This window comes from Triticum aestivum, chromosome 5A, assembly GCF_018294505.1.
Source record: "Triticum aestivum cultivar Chinese Spring chromosome 5A, IWGSC CS RefSeq v2.1, whole genome shotgun sequence".
NCBI classification, from domain to species: Eukaryota; Viridiplantae; Streptophyta; class Magnoliopsida; order Poales; family Poaceae; genus Triticum; species Triticum aestivum.
In genome coordinates this window covers 218,938,260-218,960,275 of record NC_057806.1, presented here as the reverse complement: position 1 = coordinate 218,960,275, position 22,016 = coordinate 218,938,260, and positions in this window count along the sequence as shown.

Below are 22,016 nucleotides of genomic sequence, written 5' to 3'. Positions count from 1 at the left end.
ATAAAAATTGCCTTAGATCCAGATTAGTAGAACGAAGTTGTTTTCTTTCGCCGTTTGACTTTCGTTGCTTCGTTCGATTTGATTCTTTTTACAAACCGGAGTTCTTAAGTGGAACCTTCTGGTTAGATGTCTTATTTGCGTTTTACATGTGCATCAGATGAGTACTTATTGTATGCTTGTTTGTTTGCGATAGAGTACCCGGAGTGTGTCGCTTGTTACTTCGAATCGCTAGGTTTCACGGATCATCAGCAAGGCAAGTAACACTTTGATCATACTTTTTCTACTACCCAGTTTTATTGCATTAGATCAACCCTCACAAATTGCATGACTAGGATCTAATTAAATTGTGGGATGGGAAGTAGTTGAGGTAGAACCTATTACCTGTTTATTGTCAAACCTTTGGGAGTTACTTCTACGTTTGCCTACATTATGCCATGCTATACTAGTAGACATGGATTGGATGAGTGTATCCATGACAGATGTGATTACTGTTAATTAATGGTTTATCTAAGGTGGCAACTTAAATACACATCTGGGTGGATTGAGGTACCTAGGTATTCCAGGATTGCATGTTTCTTTTTGGACCGCCACCCAGGCTCAAAGGGATCATGAGATTATTCATACTAGAAACTTCCGTGCACAGCCACAAGCCATTATGGGCGCTGGCGTAGTTGATTAAGTCGTGCGAACTCTTACAGGGTGGACTAGCAGATGTAGGGGAAAGTAGGTGTAATGGTCTATCCATCGTAAGGTGCTAGCGCTTCTGAAAGACTATGTCTCGGTCATCCGTCTTCTCAAACACCATGTAGTGCGAGAAACCAAACGGAGGCGAACGAGTCTTGTGGGGAAAAGTGCGCAAACCTCTGCAGAGTGTAATAAACTAATCATGATTAGCCGTGTCCTCGGTTATGGACATCTTGAGTATCTAGTACCTGGATTATCATGTGAATCTCAACATGTTACTCTAAATTAATTTTGTTGGGTTTTGATTAATGATGATGTTTAATTGGGATTGAGAATGCTGTCAACCATTCTCAATGTTTAACAACCACCATGATAGTTAAATACATTTATTCCTTTGCAGTAGGGAAAAATTGGCTTTACGCAAAACTGTAACCATAGAGCTTTCCACCAGCCAAATATGCATATAGTATAGCTGTTTCATTCTATTATTCTCTATGTGTTACATTGCCAGCATATTCCATGTGCTGACCCGTTTCGGGCTGCAACGTTAATGTTGCCGACTTTTTAGACGACGATTAAGGAGTTTTTAGGTCGTGCTTCTATACTTAGTGATGCCGTTGGAGTTGATGGACTCACTTATCTTCCAAGCCTTCTGCTGTTATCCTTATTAGATGGCCTTAAGCCATATTTATTGTAATAAGTTCTCTATTGAGACACTCGATGTAATAAGTGTGTGATTGCTACTCTATTATAAATCCTCCGAGTACTGTGTGGTGTCAGCATTACTGATCCAGGGATGACACCGGAGCACAGAGATCAGACTGTTTGAGGTCTGGTCGCTACATAGCTCTTCCCCTATAATATGCTTTCCTTCGGGGCAGGTTCTTTAAAAAGAAAAGAAGAAAACATGAGACCGGTTGACTTCTCCGTCCTCAGCTTGTTGAATTACATGGTGGAGTTAGGGCTCCCGTATAAAACATATAGTAGTGGGTTGAGTGTTGTCAACAGAATACAGTAGGTATAATGCAATAATAAAATATGAATGGGTTTACAACAGTACCTAAAGTGGTGATTTGCTTGATTATACTAACGGATCTCACGAGTTCTCTGTTGAGTTTTGTGTGCTGAAGTTTTCAAGTTTTGAGTGAGATCACGATGGGTGAAGGAATAAGGAATGGAAAGAGCCTAAGCTTGGGGATGCTTAAGGCACTCCAAGGTAATATTCAAGGACTCCCAAGCATCTAACTTGGGGATGCCCCAGAAGGCATCCCCTCTTTCTTCTACCAACAATTGGTAAATTACTTGGAGCTATATTTTTATTCATCACATGATATGAGTTTTGTTGGAGTGTTGTGTATTATATGAGGCTTCGTTTGCTTTTTAGTTTTCCACAATCATCTTTGATGAACACACCTTTTTGAGATGGACACACATTATTCATGATTTGTTAGAATACTCTATGTGCTTCACTTACATCTTTTGAGCTAGGCAGTTGCTCTAGTGCTTCACTTATATCTTTTAGAGAAATGTTTAAGCAATGTTGTACTGGGAGTTGGAAGCTGGTTCTTAGGTTCATAATGGCAGGTGAAGCATGCCATCGTCGAGAAAAGTCTCAGGCAATTGCTAGACCAGGTCACAACATCGTTGTGACAACAAGTGGTGCTGCGTACACTTTTGGGTCCAACAACTCTATCAACTTGGCCATGCCAGTTTAGAAGAGTAGAGACCACGTCCTGTCAGGTGCTTCTAGAATTTACAGTTACCACGAATTTAACCATGACTCAAATGTCTCTGAGAAGAGTGTTAAGCTTTTGTTGGCACTCCTGTAGATCATTGCAGGGGGTTTGAATTATTCAGGTAGTAGCAGGAGCAGGCCATATAATGCTTGTCAGTGATGCTGGTAGAGTGTATGCATTTGCGAAGGATTCTTTTGGAGAGGTAGAATTTGGGAATCAAGTTTCAAGGGTTGTGACTACATCACAAATGACAGAATCATTGAAGGACATGTACATTGTACAAGCAAAAATTGAGAACTTCTTTACTGTCGTTTTATCTCGGGAGGGATGTGTGTATACGTTTTCTTGGGGCAGTGACATGAAGCTTGGTCATTTGACAGAGCCAAACGATGTGCAGCCTCATCTTCTCGCAGGCCCTCTTGAGAACATTCCAGTTGTGCAGATAGATGTATGCTATTATTGTCTCCTTGCTCTCGCATGCCAACCAAGTGGCATGTAAGATTTTCCATCCCAAACATCATGTGATCATTGATATGATGCATGACATGCTATTTTTTACGAAGGGAGTGAAGGAAATATGCCCTAGAGGCAATAATAAAGTTGTTATTTTATATTTCCTTATATCATGATAAATGTTTATTATTCATGCTAGAATTGTATTAATAGGAAACTTGATACATGTGTGGATACATAGACAAAACACCGTGTCCCAAGTAAGCCTCTACTAGACTAGCTCGTTAACCAAAGATGGTTAAGTTTGCTAACCATAGACATGTGTTGTCATTTGATGAACGAGATCACATCATTAGGAGAATGATGTGATGGACAAGACCCATTCGTTAGCTTAGCATAATGGTTGTTCAGTTTTATTGCTATAGCTTTCTTCATGTCATATACATATTCCTTTGACTATGAGATTATGCAACTCCTGGATACCGGAAGAATGCCTTGTGTGCTATCAAACGTCACAAAGTAACTAGGTGATTATAAAGATGCTCTACAGGTATCTCTGAAGATGTTTGTTGGGTTGGCATAGATCGAGATTAGGATTTGTCACTCCGAGTATCGGAGAGGTATCTCTGGGCCCTCTCGGTAATGCACATCATAATAGGCATTGTAAGCAATGTGACTAATAAGTTAGTTTCAGGATGATGCATTATGGAACGAGTAAAGAGACTTGCCGGTAACGAGATTGAACTAGGTATGAAGATACCGACGATCAAATCTCGGGCAAGTAACATACCGATGACAAAGGGAATAATGTATGTTGCCATTATGGTAGGACTGATAAAGACCTTCGTAGAATATGTGGGAACCAATATGAGCATCCAGGTTCCGCTATTGGTTATTGACAGAAGAGGTGTCTCGGTCATGTCTACATAGTTCTCGAACCCGTAGGGTCCGCACGCTTAACATTCGATGACGATTTGTATTATATGAGTTATGTGATTTGGTGACCGAATGTTGTTTAGAGTCCCGGATGAGATCAAATACATGACGATGAGTCTCGAAATGGTCGATGGGTAAAGATTCATATATAGGACGATAGTATTTGGACACCGGAAGTGTTCCAGGGGTACCGGGTACGTATCGGGTCACCGGAAAGGGTTCCGGGCACCCACCCCGGCAAAGATATGGGCCTTATTGGGCCAAGGGCAGGACAGACCAGCCGCTAGTGGGCTGGGGCGCCCCCATATGAGCTAGCCTAAGTGGAGAAAGGAAAAGGGGAGGAGGAAAGTAAATAGAGGGAATAGGATTCCCCCTTCCTATCCCCTCTCCCCTCTTTCCTTTCCCCCTCCTAAGAAAAGGAAAGGGGGAGGCCAAATTGGAGGAGGCCCCCAAGTAGGATACCTCCCACTTGGGGCGCCCCATGGATGTCCCCCTCCCACCTATATATATGTGGGGAAGGGGCTCCTAGAACACACAACAAACATTGTTAGTCGTGTGCGGCGCCCCCCTCCATAGTTTACGCATCCGGTCATATTCACGTAGTGCTTAGGCGAAGCCCTGCGCGGATCACTTCACCATCACCATGACCACGCCGTAGTGCTGACGGAACTCTCCCTCAGCACTTTGCTGGATCAAGAGTTCGAGGGACGTCATCGAGCTGAACGTGTGCAGAACTCGGAGGTGTCGTACGTTCGGTACTTGATCGGTCAGAACGAGAAGAAGTTCGACTACATCAACCGTGTTGTCAAACGCTTCCACTTTCGGTCTACGAGGGTACGTGGACACACTCCCCCCTCTTGTTGCTATGCATCTCCTAGATATATCTTGCGTGAGCATAGGAATTTTTTTTTAAATTGCATGCTACATTCCCCAACAGTGGCATATGAGCCAGGTCTATGCGTAGATGATATGCACGAGTAGAACACAAAGAGTTGTGGGCGGCGATAGTCATACTGCTTACCACCAACGTCTTATTTTGATTCGGCGGTATTGTTGGATGAAGCGGCCCAGACCAACCTTACATGACCACGTTCATGAGACCGGTTCCATCGACAGACATGCAACTTGTTTTGCATAAAGGTGGCTGGAAGGTGGCTGTTTCTCCAACTTTAGTTGAATCGAATTTGACTATGATTGCTCCCTGACTATAGCGCGAGAAAACACCTGTCTGCTAGGATTACGTTGGTGTTTCCCCAAAGAGGAAGGGATGATGTAGCATAGTGAAGGTAGGTATTTCCCTCAGTGATGAAACCAAGGTTATCGAACCAGTAGGAGAGCCAAGCAAGACAACGTAAACAACACCTGCACACAAATGACAACACCTCGCAACTCGACCTGTTAAAGGGGTTGTTAATCCCTTTCGGGTAACGGTGCTAGAAAATTTTTAGTACATTGAAATAATAGATCGTAAATAAAATACTGTGCAGCAAAGTTTTTTTGTATTTTTGGTTTAATAGATTTGAATAAAGATGCAAAGGAAAAGTACATCGCAAGCAAATATATGAGAAAGAAGACCCGGGGGCCGTAGGTTTCACTAGTGGCTTCTCTCGAGAAAGATAGCAAACGACGGGTAAACAAATTACTGTTGAGCAATTGATAGAACCTCAAATAATTATGACGATATCCAAGCAATGAACATTACATAGGCATCACGTCGAAGATTAGTAGACCGACTCCTGCATGCATCCACTACTATTACTCCATACATCGACCGCTATCCAGAATGCATCTAGTGTATTAAGTTGATTGAAAAATGGAGTAATGCAATAAGAACGATGACATGATGTAGACGAGATCCATTTATCTATTGCGTAGATATAGATCCCATCTTTTATCCTTAGTAGCAACGATACATACGTGTCGGTTCCCTTTCTGTCACTGGGATCAAGCACCCTAAGATCGAACCCACACTACTGCAGGATGCTGCTAACGCGACACTACAATCAGAGACCCTTCGACGAAACTATGTGCGATGCCATAATCACAAACGGTGGTGTAAAATAACCGTAGAAAAGGTGCAAAATGTTTGCGATGGAGGATGCATCAAACACAGTTCAGATTTTAGTTGTGTGTGCGATACAGGGCATACGGTTCAGCTCAATTAACTATTTGTGATGAGGAGGAACAAAAGAAATGGGCAGCCAGATGAAGGCGTGTGCGATATACAGCATACGGTTCACTAGGATGAACTGTGTGTGATTAGGCAACACAAAAGAAACGGTCAGCCCGATCAAGGTGTGTGCGATGTACAGCAGGCGGTTCACTCGGATGAACTGTTTGTGATTAGGCAAGAGAACAGAAACGGTTCAATATAACAAGATGTGTGTGATACGCGGCAAATAGGTATGTAATCAGAAATGTGTGCAAAGACCAATAATGACGCAGATGATTGCTTCTAATAAGACGTATGTGATATGCTCTGTCTACACAACATCTATTGGCCATTGTGGGACGGGTGGTCATCCGGATACGCCATAAGGATGTCAAGAGGCATTCCTATCAGCAAGGACTACTTGTTCCACTAGTAGCTCATGTAAGAAAACTATCAAGTTAAGTGTGCTCAGGCTGGAGCAGCCATCGGACGGGTGACTGGATGGGAAGTTGTGTCGATGTTAAATTAGGTGATGGGATGGGTCATTTCGGTCAACTGGCCGAAATGCCCCATTCTCTTAGCTAATTTAACCTCGAGGTCCTTGTTTTTTATTTATTTTTTATTTTTTAACACATGTTAAAGAAGGTATACCGCATTACTTTTTGACAATGTGCGATACGTGGCATACAGTTGATCCATCCGACCTATTTGTGATGGAATAGGCCGTGTGTGTTGTGGGCAAACACTTGCTAGTATTCAACCATTTGGGATTGATGAATTCATCACCGATGGGTTCCCTAGTGTGGTACATGTTCATCTGATCATCATCTACTTCTTGTGCTAGCTCGATGCTAAGTTTCCATTAATTGATGGCGTTTTATAAACACGCCACCGTTTCTCGCCATTTCCTCACCTATTTTCCGCCTGCTATACTGCGCATAGGGGGTGCGAGACGCACGGAGGCGACAAGCGCAGCCTGTAGCACATCCACCTTTTCCAAGCATGCCAACACACCAAAGCGCCGCCTCTGCCATCAACCTCATCGACGAGGAAAACGAGCAGGCGCCATGGCCCGTCGAGGCCGAGGCGCTCCCCGGCAACTAGATGGACGACGCCGTGATGCGCGTCACCGCCAGGGTTGAGCAGACCTTTGGCGCATGGCACTTGAGCATCACAGATCAAGATAGGCATGTCAGCGCCGACAGGCTGCAGCTCGCCGCACAACATGATCGATGGCGCACCGCAGAGCAAGCTAGGCGTGTCCGCGTCGATAGGCTGCGGCTCGCCGCACGGCGAGACCATTGGAGCGCCGCAGAGCAAGAGGCGCGGCGCGCCGCACAGCAAGAGGGGATCAAGCGGCGCTTGCCTGCTGTCGACACGGCCCTGCAGCTGGGTACACGTCCCGTCAGTACCCCCATTCCTCACCAGGAGTGGGCAGAGGCCCTCAGCATCGTACTTGCACCAGAGGCCGGCCGTGTCGTACTTGCACTGGACACCCGTCGCGCCGTTCGCATGGGTGCCTCCGTTCGCCTTGTCCGCGGCCCACCGGATGCTAACGCGCTGGTCCGTAGGCTCGACAACCTCCTTGGCTAGGTGTCCACCTGGGCGCAGTAGAGGAACATGGTCGTCGCATCCTCGAGCTGGTGATCTTCGATGAAATATCCAACTTGGAGCTCGAGATCGCGCTCTAGATGTACCGCGAGCGTGTCAACAGCTTGGACGAACGCGTGCACGAGTTTAGGCAGAGACAAGAGCTACCCTAGGCAAGGGATGCTAGTCATGGTCTCATGGGCGCGTTTTATTTTGAAAAGTCGTTTCAATGTGGATAGCTATGTATTCACAGAAATCATAGTATTGCTCTGTTTCAATGTGTGTACTCTGTTTTCCATTCTCATATGTTCTGTTTCAATGTATGTATATACGCTTTCCATTCTGTATATGTGGATGATAACAGCTAGATTCAAATTAGTATAGAAAAACAGATAGAAAATGGAATTCGTAATATATATATATATATTAATTGTTCATTAGATCATCATAGAATATATATATATATAATATCATCACATATACGTGATGATACTTAACTACTAGGTACAATGCATAAAATTGAAAATGATTAATACTAAAACTAATAATCCATCCTGGGGCCAGTATTCCGGTAGCCCCTCGCCAGCAGCTCCCTGGTGCACGGCGTCTTCCTAGTGCGGAGGCAGTACTCCGACTCCTCCGCCTCGCAGCGCTTGACGTACCGATCTGCCTCTTGCTGGCAGACGCGCACGGACGATCTTGCCATTTCGTTGGCCCCCGCCGGAGCTCCTCGTCGGTGGCACGCTGGAGCTTATTAGCCCAGCTGCACATAGCGACGAGGCACCTAGCGCCTATTGTAACGCCCCGAGACCGTTGTGCCAGGTGTCCTCCAGTTATTCGCTGTTGTTGCCTTGTCATTGCTTGCGTGTCATGCATCTCATATCATGTCATCATGTGCATCGCATTTGCATAAATGTTCGTCTCATGCATCCGAGCATTTTCCCCGTTGTCCGTTTTGCAATCCAGCGCTCCTATGTCATCCGGTGTCCCTTTCTACCTCTTTTCATGTGCGGGTGTTAAACGTTTTCGGATTGGACCAAGACTTGTGATGCGGCCTTGGTTTACTACCAGTAGACCGCCTGTCAAGTTTCATGCCATTTGGACTTCATTTGATACTCCAACGGTTAACCGAGGGACCGAAAAGGCCTCGTGTGTGTTGCAGCCCAACACCCCTACAAAGTGGCCCAAAACCCACCTAAACCCCCTCAATCATATAGGTCGTTCGATCACGATCGCGTGGCTGCAAACCGCACCTCATTTGGACTCTCCTAGCTCCCTCTACCTATAAATATGTGGCCTCCCCTGAAAAATTCGCGGATGAACCCTAATCCTTTTCCCCTCTCGCCCGGCGGACATGTCCGTCCCGGACGAATGAGATCGCGCCGCCAGCCCGGGCGAATCGGAGACCGCCATCTGTCCGCCGCCGCCCTCTCTCTCATCAGCCCCACTGCCGGCCTGCGGGACCCAGTTCGGGCCCGCGTGAGCCCATCTCGCCGCCGCCGCCACCCCGTGGGCGCCGGCGCCCGCGCCCGCGCCCGCTGGATTCCGTGCCACGCTGCCCGCGCGTCCTCCGCCGGAGCTATGCCGCCGCCTCCCGCTCGCTGCCGAGCGCCGCCGCCGCCATGCGCATCCTCCGCGTCGCCGCCTCCTTTCACCGCCGCCACGCCCGAGCTCGTCGGCGAGCTCGCCCTGCCACTGGACCGCGCCACCCTGCTCTGGGCCCCGGTCGCCGCCATGCCCGCGGGTGCTCCGCCGTCCTGCCATGCGCGCCGCCCGCCGGACCTCGCGTGCACCACCGCGCCTCACCGGAGTTCGCACCTCGCCGGAGCTCGAAAGCTCGTCAGAACCTGTCTCCGGCCAGATCCGGGCGGGTGGATGAGATCCACCCGTCCCCTGATCCAAACGCCCCCGTCCCGATTCAGATCCGCCCCGTCCCGGATCTCCTCGTCCCGGGTTGACTTTTCCTGCGAGGTCTAAATCTCGTCCAAGTCCTAGTAATTTTATGCATATTTCATTGCATCATAACTTCATCACCGTGGCTCCGATTCGTGCGCATAGCATATCAAAATGTTCGTCTCGAAGAGTACATCATTTCGTATCATTGCATTATTTTCATTTGAGCTCATCTTGATGCCCAAAATTCTATTGGAAGAGGGCTATGTGATGTTAGTTTTAGATCCATATCAGCAAATGCACTTTTGTCATTTTTGCCATGATTGATGTGTGCATGCTTTGATCCTTAGCTCTACATATGTTTTGAAGAATGTCATGCCATATTTACAGGGGTGTATGCCATGTATTTTTTTGATCTATGTGGTGACTAGCACAAGCATGCAAAGTAGCTTACTCAATGATGCTTTTTTCAGGGACTTAGAATTTCACTAAGTCCTTGCCTTGTCATTATTTTTATGCCATATGTTCATGTTGTTTCCTAGTGATCCGTGCCTCTTTTGAGCATGATCAGTAAGGATGTTTTGTATATAACGTTGTGCTCTATCCATCCATGTATTTGTTTGCAATTATGGAGCACCCTAGCTTGAGTCAATCGAGCTCTACTTTTGCTATAAAATGTTCCTGGCAGATTGTTAACATGGTTAGCAATTTTTCCGAGCTTGTTGTAGTTGATCTGTGCATGCTATGATGTTGTTCTTGCCATGTCTAGCTTCTATGCCATGTCTATTTGCTGGGTGTATGCTTAGTTTGTCATGCAATGCCTCGTAGTGAGTGCATCGAGCTCGTAAACATGCCTTCTCGTTATCTGTTTTGCCATGCTCTAGTTTTTCACTGTCTGAATCTGTTTTCGTTAATTGCTATGTTCACATGCTTGCAATTGTATTTTCTGATCCCTTTTGGCTCATGGTCACTAAGGGACTTTTGTTGTATGCCTTGAGTAGCTTCATGCCTTGCTTTGCCTTGATATGTTCCTGTAGCTTGTAGTAATCGTGCTCTAAACATTGCTTCCTGATGATAAATTCCTGACTTGCTGTTTATTTCACTATGTCTGAAACCTGTAATCTTTTGCACTTTGGCCATGCTTGTTTGAACCTGCTATTGAGTGAATTAGCCGTAGCTCAGTGTTCATCTTTTATCAAGCAACATGAGTGGATCCCTGCCATGTATTTTGTTGCCATGTTTGAGTGCAGTAGCTTATTTATCTTGGTGCATTTAGTAGGCTACTTGCTGTTAATCGCAGATCGGTGCCATATTTGTTTTGCTTGCCATTTGCAAACCGTGCATCCGATTCCGGTGATCTTTATATCGTTTTCGACCGAAATCAACTCCTCTTTCCAGTGGCACTATTGGAATTCCAAGTTGAGGCCAGGTTCTATCATTCCTCTCCAAGTCATCCATATGCATCATATATCGCATCCCTTTTACCATTCTTGCTTGTGCATTGCACGTGGTTGATTGTGTCTCCCTTTTCTTGTGTTCTTGCTTTGGGTAGAGCCGGGAGATGAGTACATGATTGAGGAGCCCGTTGAGTACGTGTTCGAGGTTCAAGCTTTTCGTCTTCTCAGAGAACTTTGCAGGCAAGATAACCATACCCTCGAAATCACTTCTACCTTTGCTTGCTAGATGCTCGCTCTTTTGCTATGCCTATGCTACGATACCTACCAATTGCTTATCATGCCTCCCATATTGCCATGTCAAGCCTCTAACCCACCTTGTCCTTGTTTGGCTATGTTACCGCTTTGCTCAGCCCCTCTTATAGCGTTGTTAGTCGCAGATGAAGATTGGAGTTTGTTCTATGTTGGAACATGGATATTTTGTTGGGATATCACAATATCTCTTATTTAATTAATGCATCTATATACTTGGTAAATGGTGGAAGGCTCGGCCTTATGCCTGGTGTTTTGTTCCACTCTGGCCGTCCTAGTTTCCATCATATCGGTGTTATGTTCCCGGATTTTGCGTTCCTTACATGGTTGGGATATAATGGGAACCCCTTGACAGTTCGCCTTGAATAAAACTCCTCCAGCAATACCCAACAATGGTTTTACCATTTGCCACCTATCCTCTTTTTCCCTTGGGTTCCACGCACTCAAGGGTCATCTTTATTAAACCCTCCCCCCCCCCCCCCGCGGGACAGTGCTCCTGTGAGTGTTGGTCCAAACTAGAGCCCTTTGCAGCGCCCCCGAGGGGAAACTTGAGGTTTGGTTTTAGTTGTACGGAGCGCTCATTTGAGTGTGCCCTGAGAACGAGATATGTGCAGCTCCTATCGGGATTTGTCGGCACATTCGGGCGGTGTTGCTGGACTTGTTTTACCATTGTCGAGGATGTCCTGTAACCGGGATGCCGAGTCTGATCGGATTGTCTTAGGAGAAGGAATATCCTTCGTTGACCGCGAGAGCTTGTGATGGGCTAAGTTGGGACTCCCCTGCAGGGATTTGATCTTTTGAAAGACGTACCTGCGGTTATGGGCAGATGGGAATTTGTTAATGTCCGGTTGTAGAAAACCTGAAACTTAACTTAATTTAAAATGCATCAACCGCGTGTGTAACCGTGATGGTCTCTTCTCGGCGGAGTCTGGGAAGTGAACACGGTGTTGGAGTTATGCTTGACGTAGGTTGTTCTAGGATCACTTCTTGATCATAGTTCATAAATCATGCTTTGCCTTCTCTTCTCACTCTCATTTGTGTATGTTTAGCCACCATATATGCTAGTCGCTTTCCGCAACTCCACCTCATACCTTTTACCATTCCTATAATCTTAAATAGTCTTGATCGCGAGGGTGTGAGATTGCTGAGTCCCCATGACTCATAGATACTTCCAAAACCAGTTTGCAGGTGCCGATGAGACCGTGCAGGTGACGCAACCGAGCTCAAGGAGGAGCTTGTTGAAGTTTGTGTTCGTCATGTTGTTCCGTTTCCAGTTGATCAGTAGTGGAGCCCAGTTGGGACGATCGGGGATCTGTGTAGCATTTGGGGTAGTCTTCTTTCATTTTGGGTTCCGTAGTAGGACCTTGTTTGTATCTGGATGATGTAATGCTTTATTCTTGTATTGTGTGAAGTGGCGATTGTAAGCCAACTATGTATCTCTTTCCCTTATGTATTACATGGGTTGTGTGAAGATTACCTCACTTGCGACATTGCTTTCAATGCGGTTTTGCCTCTAAGCCATGCTTCGACACGTGGGAGATATAGCCTCATCGAGGGCGTGACAAGTTGGTATCAGAGCCTTCCCCGACCTTCGGAGCCCCCTGCTTGATCGAATCACTGGCGTTGTTGAGTCTAGAAAAATGTTTTGAGTCATTTAGGATTATATATATCGGAGAGTAGGATTCTTTTTACTCCTCAGTCCCTTTGTCGCTCTGGTGAGGCATCCTGACGTAGAGTTTTAACTCTTCTCTTCTCAAAATTTCACTAAAATTTTTTTTAGGATCACGCGAGTATCTTGGAATCGTTCCGATGGATTTGTTACGAGAACATTGTTCTTGGTGCCTCCTGACATTTAGGGGTTGTGGCAGTGTCCCGGGGAGTTGAGCTCCGAGGTGTTGTCGTCACAATTTTATCGTTGGAATTCTGTTATACCTGAGTTTCGCCGACATTGAAAATCTCTTTTATGCAGTTGTTGGTGAGATAACCTCGACGCCACCCAGTACTAGGGCGGGAGTTCATGAGTATTGCCATAACTCGTATAACGGATGCTTTTCGAAGGTTGAGGTAGATGATTTCCGAAGGTTTCTTGGTTATGTGTTGAAGGATGGATACAGCTGGATGTAGGATTTGCTAGTTTTGGGTGAGATATTATGCTTCCCATGTATCCCCAACACCTGATTGCATAACCAGAAAATTTCGGGAGTTTATAAGTGGGAATTCAAGTAGCTCTTAGGATATCTTTTCTGATAGATGTATGATATGAAATTGGGGTTCGACGTCTAGTGGTCCGCCTATCCACGATTGGTATTATAGTGGTCTCGTTGCATCTTAAAGAGTCCTTGGCTATGCTGACTCGGGGACGCTTCGTATGTCATGTGAACTACCTTGTACATGATGGTGCTGTAGGATCGAGCCCGCGTAGGCCCCACCACAAAAACTTCGGACGAAATCTCTATCATATGTTTGTTCTGGCTTATTCTGCAAGCCAATCCTTTGTTTTGTTTTGAGTTGTGGTATTCGAGTTTCTTCAATGTCAGGTGTTGATTCCATACCTTCCCTAATGGTGTTCTCATACTCCGATGTGAATACCGATCCTTCATGATAATCGAGATTGTCATGTCAATCCTTTTTAACCGGCATGTTTCTCTTCAAGTGGATCCGATCATTTCAACACCAGCAAAGATCAATTATCAGTTGTTCTCAATGGTGTTTGCTTCATCCGTTTCAAGTTGCCTTTGTTTTTCCAGCCCACCCACCCTTTTTCTTCAAGGATTCGGATTTCTTAATCAAGCATCCCTTTATTCTTGTGAAGTCTCTTCGTTCTTTTCTTTCAATGTTCTACCCGGTGGTTCTCATGAAGATGCTCTTCTAGTTCGTCATTCCTCATTCCTTTTTCTTCTCCGGTGGATTCAATTCAAGCTTTTTTGGTGTTGATCATATCCCTTTTCCTTGTTTCAAATGCTTTCCCATGCCGTTGCACCTCATAATCATTTACTTCTCATCATTCAAATGTTCCGGAGTGCTGAAGATATCTCAAAAGATTTGTGTTTCCATTATCAATCCGTCCAAGATATTTCGAGGTTGTTATCTCAATTCAAGCCGTTTAATTCAACCGGTGCTATCTCCTTTTCAAGTAATCGTTCAACGGTGTTTCTTTTGAGTGGTCCCTATCCCACAGGTCTTTTCCCAAGATATTACCTGACTCTTCTAATTTTTCCCGGAGTTACTCCCAAATTCTTTTCGAAGTTTGATGTAAGAATGAGTTATCATCAGTCACATGCCTTTCTCCAAGATCTTTCAAATTCTTTTCATCGTTGGATCAACCTTTCCATTCTTCATTCTGGAGTGCCTCTACAATTATTGTTGGTGTTTCTCATCATCATTCTCATATTTTGAAGACCGAAGAAGAGTTTTCCTCCATATCTATCCGCTCTCTCCAAGATTCATGGTTCTAGCTTGATGTCATCCTCTCATAATTGTTTTCGATTGTCAGAATTCTTTTCACCCATCCGGAGCAATTCAGGAGTCTTTTCAGTTTGATTATCCGGAGCCCGTCTTCTCAGAATTATTCATTTCGCAGCTTTCAGCTCTCGTTCTCCAAATCGTACCAGTGCATCATTCAAATATTCTCTAATCAATTCATGATCTCTTCGCTCTCATGTATCTAAATCCTAGCAAGCATCTTCGTTCATTTGCTAATTTTACCCGGTGTTTCTTTATCTTTCCTTCGTTCATCTTCAATTCTTACGGTGGTTCGTCCAAGATTCTTCTTCCTTCATTTATCATATCAATGTATTCATTGTTTTTCAAATCCTACCGGTGGTCCGTTGAAGACCTTCTCAAGTTTGATTTATATCTCTCTTAATCCTTTCTACCGGAATAAGTTGTATGCAATTTGTTGCTTGTCATCAATTTAAATTGGTGAAGGATACGCGTAACATAATTCTTATTCTTGTTTCATCCAAGTGATTAATTCCTTATTCCAGAGGTTCATCATATCACATTCTCGGTTCGAAATGCTTTATCTTTTCTTTTCCCGGAGTTCCAAGCTCTCTTAATTTTTTTCTCGTCATGAAGATCCATCTAAATCATTACAAGGCTTCACCTTATGTTCTCAACTTCTCTTTCTTTTGATCATTCTTTTATTACCGGAGTTCTTCATGGAGATTCTACATGGTTGTTCTTCAAGGATTTAATTCCTTCTCGAAGTGTTCATCAACATTCTTTTTAGAGGAGCTCAAGCATTCTTCATCTTGCATCTCAAAGTCCAATTCGCTCTATCTTATCTTTTGATGTGGTATTATGTCATTCTTGACAATTTCTGTGTGTTTCATGATTCACATGTTGTCAAGAATGAGATATTTTAAATCCACCAATCTCTTCGTTGAAGTTATCTTATATCACGTTTCTCTTAAAGCCTTCTCTAAGGATTCTGCTAATTATGGTTCTTATAAGTGACCCAAGTTCTTCATTTATCCTCACGGCGAAATAGTCTCGTCTCTTTGTTTATATCAATCCAATCTATTGTTTCCAGTAGTGGCAGAATTTCACCTCATAATTTCGAGATGTTTTCCATAAGTCCACTACAACCTTGTTCTTTTCGTTGTTGGTTTTCCAACAACTCCGTTCGACCCTTCTCCTAAGGATGCCTTCTCAAACTCTTTTGTGGCAAAAGTTGGCATTTTCTTCTCAATTCTCCTATTTCAATTATCTATCTTCTATTCTTTCTTTCCGGAGGCATTGCGATGTTGGTCTTTTCACCCATCATTTCGTTTTGTCAAAGATCATGTTCTTTTCTTTGCTTATCCATTTAATCGGAGTGTTGTGCCCTCTGCTCAAGTTCTCTATAAAGTTTCTTATCATTTTTCAATCGGAGTGCTGCCAGAATTTGGTCTTCCTTGATCCCCTTCCCTACTGGAGTGCTTTCAACTTCGTTCCTCTCCGTTCCATTCTTTCTTCAATATGTTCATCATCTCAAGGTTCTTTGGTTTCACTTGTTTTTCAAAGAAGCAACTTAGTTTTATCGCTGCTCTTCCTCTTCTTTTTCTCTCCGGTGCCATTTTAGATCTCGGGACGAGATCCTCTCATAGTGGTGGAGTGTTGTAACGCCCCGAGACCATTGTGCTAGGTGTCCTCCAGTTATTCGCTGTTGTTGCCTTGTCATTGCTTGTGTGTCATGCATCTCATATCATGTCATCATGTGCATCGCATTTGCATACATGTTTGTCTCATGCATCCGAGCATTTTCCTCGTTGTCTGTTTTGCAATCCGGCGCTCCTATGTCATCCAGTGTCCCTTTCTACCTCTTTTCATGTGCGGGTGTTAAACGTTTTCGGATTGGACCGAGACTTGTCATGCGGCCTTGGTTTACTACCGGTAGACCGCCTGTCAAGTTTCGTGCCATTTGGACTTCGTTTGATACCCCAACGGTTAACCGAGGGACCGAAAAGGCCTCGTGTGTGTTGCAGCCCAACACCCCTCCAAAGTGGCCCAAAACCAACCTAAACCCCCTCCATCATCTAGGTTGTTCAATCGCGTGGCCGCAAACCGCACCTCATTTGGACCCTCCTAGCTCCCTCTACCTATAAATATGTGGCCTCCCCCAAAAAATTCGGGGATGAACCCTAATCCTTTTCCCCTCTCGTCCGCCGGACATGGCCATCCCGGACGGACGAGACCGTGCCGCCGCCCCAGGCGAATCGGAGACCGCCATCTGTCCGCCGCTGCCCTCTCTCTCCTCAGCCCCGCCGCCGACCCGCGGGACCTAGTTCGGGCCCGCGCGAGCCCGTCTCGCCGCTGCCGCCCCGTGGGTGCCCGCGCCCGCGCCCGCTGGATTCCGCGGTGCGCCACCCGCGCGTCCTCGGCCGGAGCTGCGCCGCCGCCTCCCGCTTCCTGCCGAGCGCCGCCGCCGCCATGCGCATCCTCCGCGCCGCCGCCTCCTTTCTCCGCTGCCACGCCCGAGCTCGTCGGCGAGCTCGCCCTGCCACCAGACCGCGCCTTCCTGCTCCGGGCCCCGGTCGTCGCCATGCCCGCGGGTGCTCCGCCGTCCTACCATGCGATCCGCCCACCAGACCTCGCGTGCACCACCGTGCCTCGCCGGAGTTCGCACCTCGCGGGAGCTCGAAAGCTCGTCGGAACCCGTCTCCGGCCAGATCCGGGCGGGTGGATGAGATCCACCCGTCCCCCGATCCAAACGCCTCCCTCCCGATTCGGATCCGCCACGTCCCGAATCTCCTCGTCCCGGGTTGACTTTTCTCGTGAGGTCTAAATTTCGTCTAAGTCCCTGTAATTTTATGCATATTTCATCGCATCATAACTTCATCACCGTGACTCCGATTCGTGTGCGTAGCATATCAAAATGTTCGTCTCGAAGAGTACATCATTTCATCTCGCTGCATCATTTTCATTTGAGCTCATCTTGATGCCCGAAATGCTGTTGGAAGAGGGCTATGTGATGTTAGTTTCAGATCCGTATCAGCAAATGCCCTTTTGTCATTTTTTCCATGATTAATGTGTGCATGTTATGATCCTGAGCTCTGCATATGTTTTGAAGAATGTCATGCCATATTTACAGGGGTGTATGCCATGTATTTTTGTGATCTATGTGGTGACTAGCACAAGCATGAAAAGTAGCTTACTCAATGATGCTGTTTTCAGGGACTTGGAATTTCACTAAGTCCTTGCCCTGTCATTATTTTTATGCCATATGTTCATGTTGTTTCCTAGTGATCTATGCCTCTTTTGAGCATGATCAGTAAGGATGTTTTGTAGATAATGTTGTGCTCTAGCCATCCATGTCTTTGTTTGCAATTATGGAGCATCCTAGCTTGAGTCAATCGAGCTCTACTTTTGCTATAAAATGTTCCTGGCAGATTGTTAACATGGTTAGCAATTTTGCCGAGCTTGTTGTAGTTGATCCGTGCATGCTACGATGTTGTTCTTGCCATGTCTAGCTTCTATGCCATATCTATTTGCTGGGTGTATGCTTAGTTTGTCATGAAATGCCTCGTAGTGAGTGCATCGAGCTCGTAAACATGCCTTCTCGTTATCTGTTTTGCCATGCTCCAGTTTTTCACAGTCTGAATCTGTTTTCGTTAATTGCTATGTTCACATGCTTGCAATTGTATTTTCTGTTCCCTTTTGGCTCATGGTCATTAAGGGACTTTTGTTTTATGCCTTGAGTAGCTTCATGCCATGCCTTGCTTTGCCTTGATATATTCCTGTAGCATGTAGTTATCGTGCTCTAAACATTGCTTCCTGATGATAAATTCCTGACTTGCTGTTTATTTCACTAAGTCTGAAACCTGTAATCCTTTGCACTTTTGCCATGCTTGTATAAACCTGCTATTGAGTGAATTAGTCGTAGCTTAGTGTTCATCTTTTGTCAAGCATCATGAGTGGATCCCTGCCATGTATTTTGTTGCCATGTTTGAGTGCAGTAGCTTATTTATCTTGATGTATTTAGTAGGCTACTTGCTGTTAATCGTAGATCGGTGCCATATTTGTTTTGCTTGCCATTTGCAAACCGTGCATCCGATTCCGGTGATCTTTATATCGTTTTCGACCGAAATCAACTCCTCTTTCCAGTGGCACTCTTGGAATTCCATGTTGAGGCCAGGTTCTATCAATCCTCTCCAAGTCATGCATATGCACCACATATCACATCCCGCATACCATGCCATGTTTTGCATCATTGTTGCTTGTGCATTGCACGTGGTTGATTGTGTCTCCCTTTGCTTGTGTTCTTGCTTTGGATAGAGCCAGGAGACGAGTACGTGATCGAGGAGCCCGTTGAGTACGTGTTCGATGTTCAAGCTTTTCGTCTTCTCAGAGAACTTTGCAGGCAAGATGACCATACCCTCGAAATAACTTCTATCTTTGCTTGCTAGATGCTCGCTCTTTTGCTATGCCTATGCTACAATAGTTACCACTTGCTTATCATGCCTCCCATATTGCCATGTCAAGCCTCTAACCCACCTTGTCCTAGCAAACCGTTGTTTGGTTATGTTACCACTTTGCTCAGCCCCTCTTATAGCGTTGTTAGTTGCAGGTGAAGACTGGAGTTTGTTCCATGTTGGAACATGGATATTTTGTTGGGATATCACAATATCTCTTATTTAATTAATGCATCTATATACTTGGTAAAGGGTGGAAGGCTCGGCCTTATGCCTGGTGTTTTGTTCTACTCTTGCCGCCCTAGTTTCCATCATATCGGTGTTATGTTCCCGGATTTTGCGTTCCTTACACGGTTGGGTTACAATGGGAACCCCTTGACAGTTCACCTTGAATAAAACTCCTCCAGCAATGCCCAACATTGGTTTTACCATTTGCCACCTAGCCTCTTTTTCCCTTGGGTTCCGTGGATTCAAGGGTCATTTTTATTAACCCCCCCTGGGGGCCAGTGCTCGTCCGAGTGTTGGTCCAAACTAGAGCCCTTTGCAGCACCCCCTCGGGGAAACTCGAGGTTTGGTTTTAGTTGTACGTAGCGCTCATCTGAGTGTGCCCTGAGAACAAGATATGTGCAGCTCCTATCGGGATATGTCGGCACATTCGGGCGGTGTTGCTGGACTTGTTTTAGCATTGTCGAGGATGTCTTGTAACCGGGATGCTGAGTCTAATCGGATTGTCTTGGGAGAAGGAATATCCTTCGTTGACCATGAGAACTTGTGATGGGCTAAGTTGGGACTCCCCTGCAGGGATTTGATCTTTTGAAAGCCGTGCCCGTGGTTATGGGCAGATGGGAATTTGTTAATGTCCGGTTGTAGAAAACCTGAAACTTAACTTAATTTAAAATGCATCAACCGCGTGTGTAACCGTGATGGTCTCTTCTCGGCGGAGTCTGGGAGGTGAACACGGTGTTGGAGTTATGCTTGACGTAGGTTGTTCTAGGATCACTTCTTGATCATAGTTCATCGACCGTGCTTTGCCTTCTCTTCTTGCTCTCATTTGCGTATGTTTAGCCACCATATATGCTAGTCGCTTGCTACAACTCCACCTCATACCTTTTAACCTTCCTATAAGCTTTAATAGTCTTGATCGCAAGGGTGTGAGATTGCTGAGTCCCCGTGACTCACAGATACTTCCAAAACCAGTTTGCAGGTGCCGATGAGACCGTGCAGGTGATGCAACCGAGCTCAAGGAGGAGCTTGTTGAAGTTCGTGTTCGTCATGTTGTTCCATTTCCATTTGATCAGTAGTCGAGCCCAGTTGGGATGATCGGGGATCTATGTAGCATTTGGGGTAGTCTTCTTTCATTTTGGGTTCCGTAGTAGGACCTTGTTTGTATCTGGATGATGTAATGCTTTATTCTTGTATTGTGTGAAGTGGCGATTGTAAGCCAACTATGTATCTCTTTCCCTTATTTATTACATGGGTTGTGTGAAGATTACCTCACTTGCGACATTGCTTTCAATGCGGTTATGCCTCTAAGTCATGCTTCGACACGTGGGAGATATAGCCGCATCGAGGGCGTGACACCTACGACCTTCCTCACGAAGTACCCATACACCTCCTCGTCATGATGACGCGCCCGCCCCCTGTAACACCCTCGATGCGACTATAGTTCCCACGTGTCGAGGCACGACTTAGAGAAATAATCGCATTGAAGGCATATGTCGCAAGTTAGGAAATCTTCACAACATCCCATGTAATATATAGATAATAAAAGGGGAGATAACATAGTTGGCTTACACTCGCCACGTCAATCAAGTACATAAATAACATTACATCAATCAAACACTCATGGCCCGACTACGGCACCAAAATAAAAGATAACCCAACATGCGACCCGGTCCCGATCACCCCTAACTGGGCACCACTACTGATCATCAGGAAAGGAAACATAGTATCGTTGAGAGTCCTCGTTGAACTCCCACTTGAGCTCAAGCACGTCACCTAGAGCGGAATCATCAAGCCCTGCATCTGGTGTAATAGTAATCTGTGAGCCACAGGGACTCAGCAATCTCGCACCCTCGCGATCAAGACTATTTAAGCTTAATAGGTAAGACAGGGTAAATATATGTGGAGCTGCAGCAAGCGACTAGCATATATGGTGGCTAACCTGTTCGCAAAAGAGAGCGAGAAGAGGAGGCAAAGCACGAGCGAGAAACTAGAGGACAACCTGTGACAAGCATTACTCCAACACCGTGTTCACTTCCCGGACTCCGCCGAGAAGAGACCATCACGGTAACTCACACTGTTGATTCATTTTAAATGAGTTAAGGTTCAAGTTATCTACAACCAGACATTAACAAATTCCCATCTTCCCATAACCGCGGGCACGGCTTTCGAAAGTTCAAATCCCTGCAGGGGAGTCCCAACTTAGCCCATGACAAGCTCTCACAGTCAACGAAGGAATAGACCTCCTCCCGAGACGTTCTGATCAGACTCGGTATCTCGGTTCTTCAAGACACTTCGACAGGTTAAAACAAGACCAGCAACACCACCCAGATGTGCAGACAAATCCTGATAGGAGCTGCACATATCTCGTTCTCAGGGCACACCGGATGAGCAAGACGTCGCGTAGGCCAGCCCAGAGTTGCCCCTGGTAGCCCCGGACATCGCTCGGTTGGACCAACACTCAGAGGAGCACTGGCCCGGGGGGCTAAAATAAGATGACCCTCGGGCTCCGGAAACCCAAGGGAAAAAGAGGCTAGGTGGCAAATGGTAAAACCAAGGTTGGGCATTGCTGGAAAAGCTTTAATCAAGGCGAACTATCAAGGGGTTCCCATTATAACCCAACCGCGTAAGGAACGCAAAATCCGGGAACATAACACTGATATGACGGAAACTAGGGCGGCAAGAGTGGAACAAAACACTAGGCGAGAGGCCGAGCCTTCCACCCTTTACCAAGTATATAGATGCATTA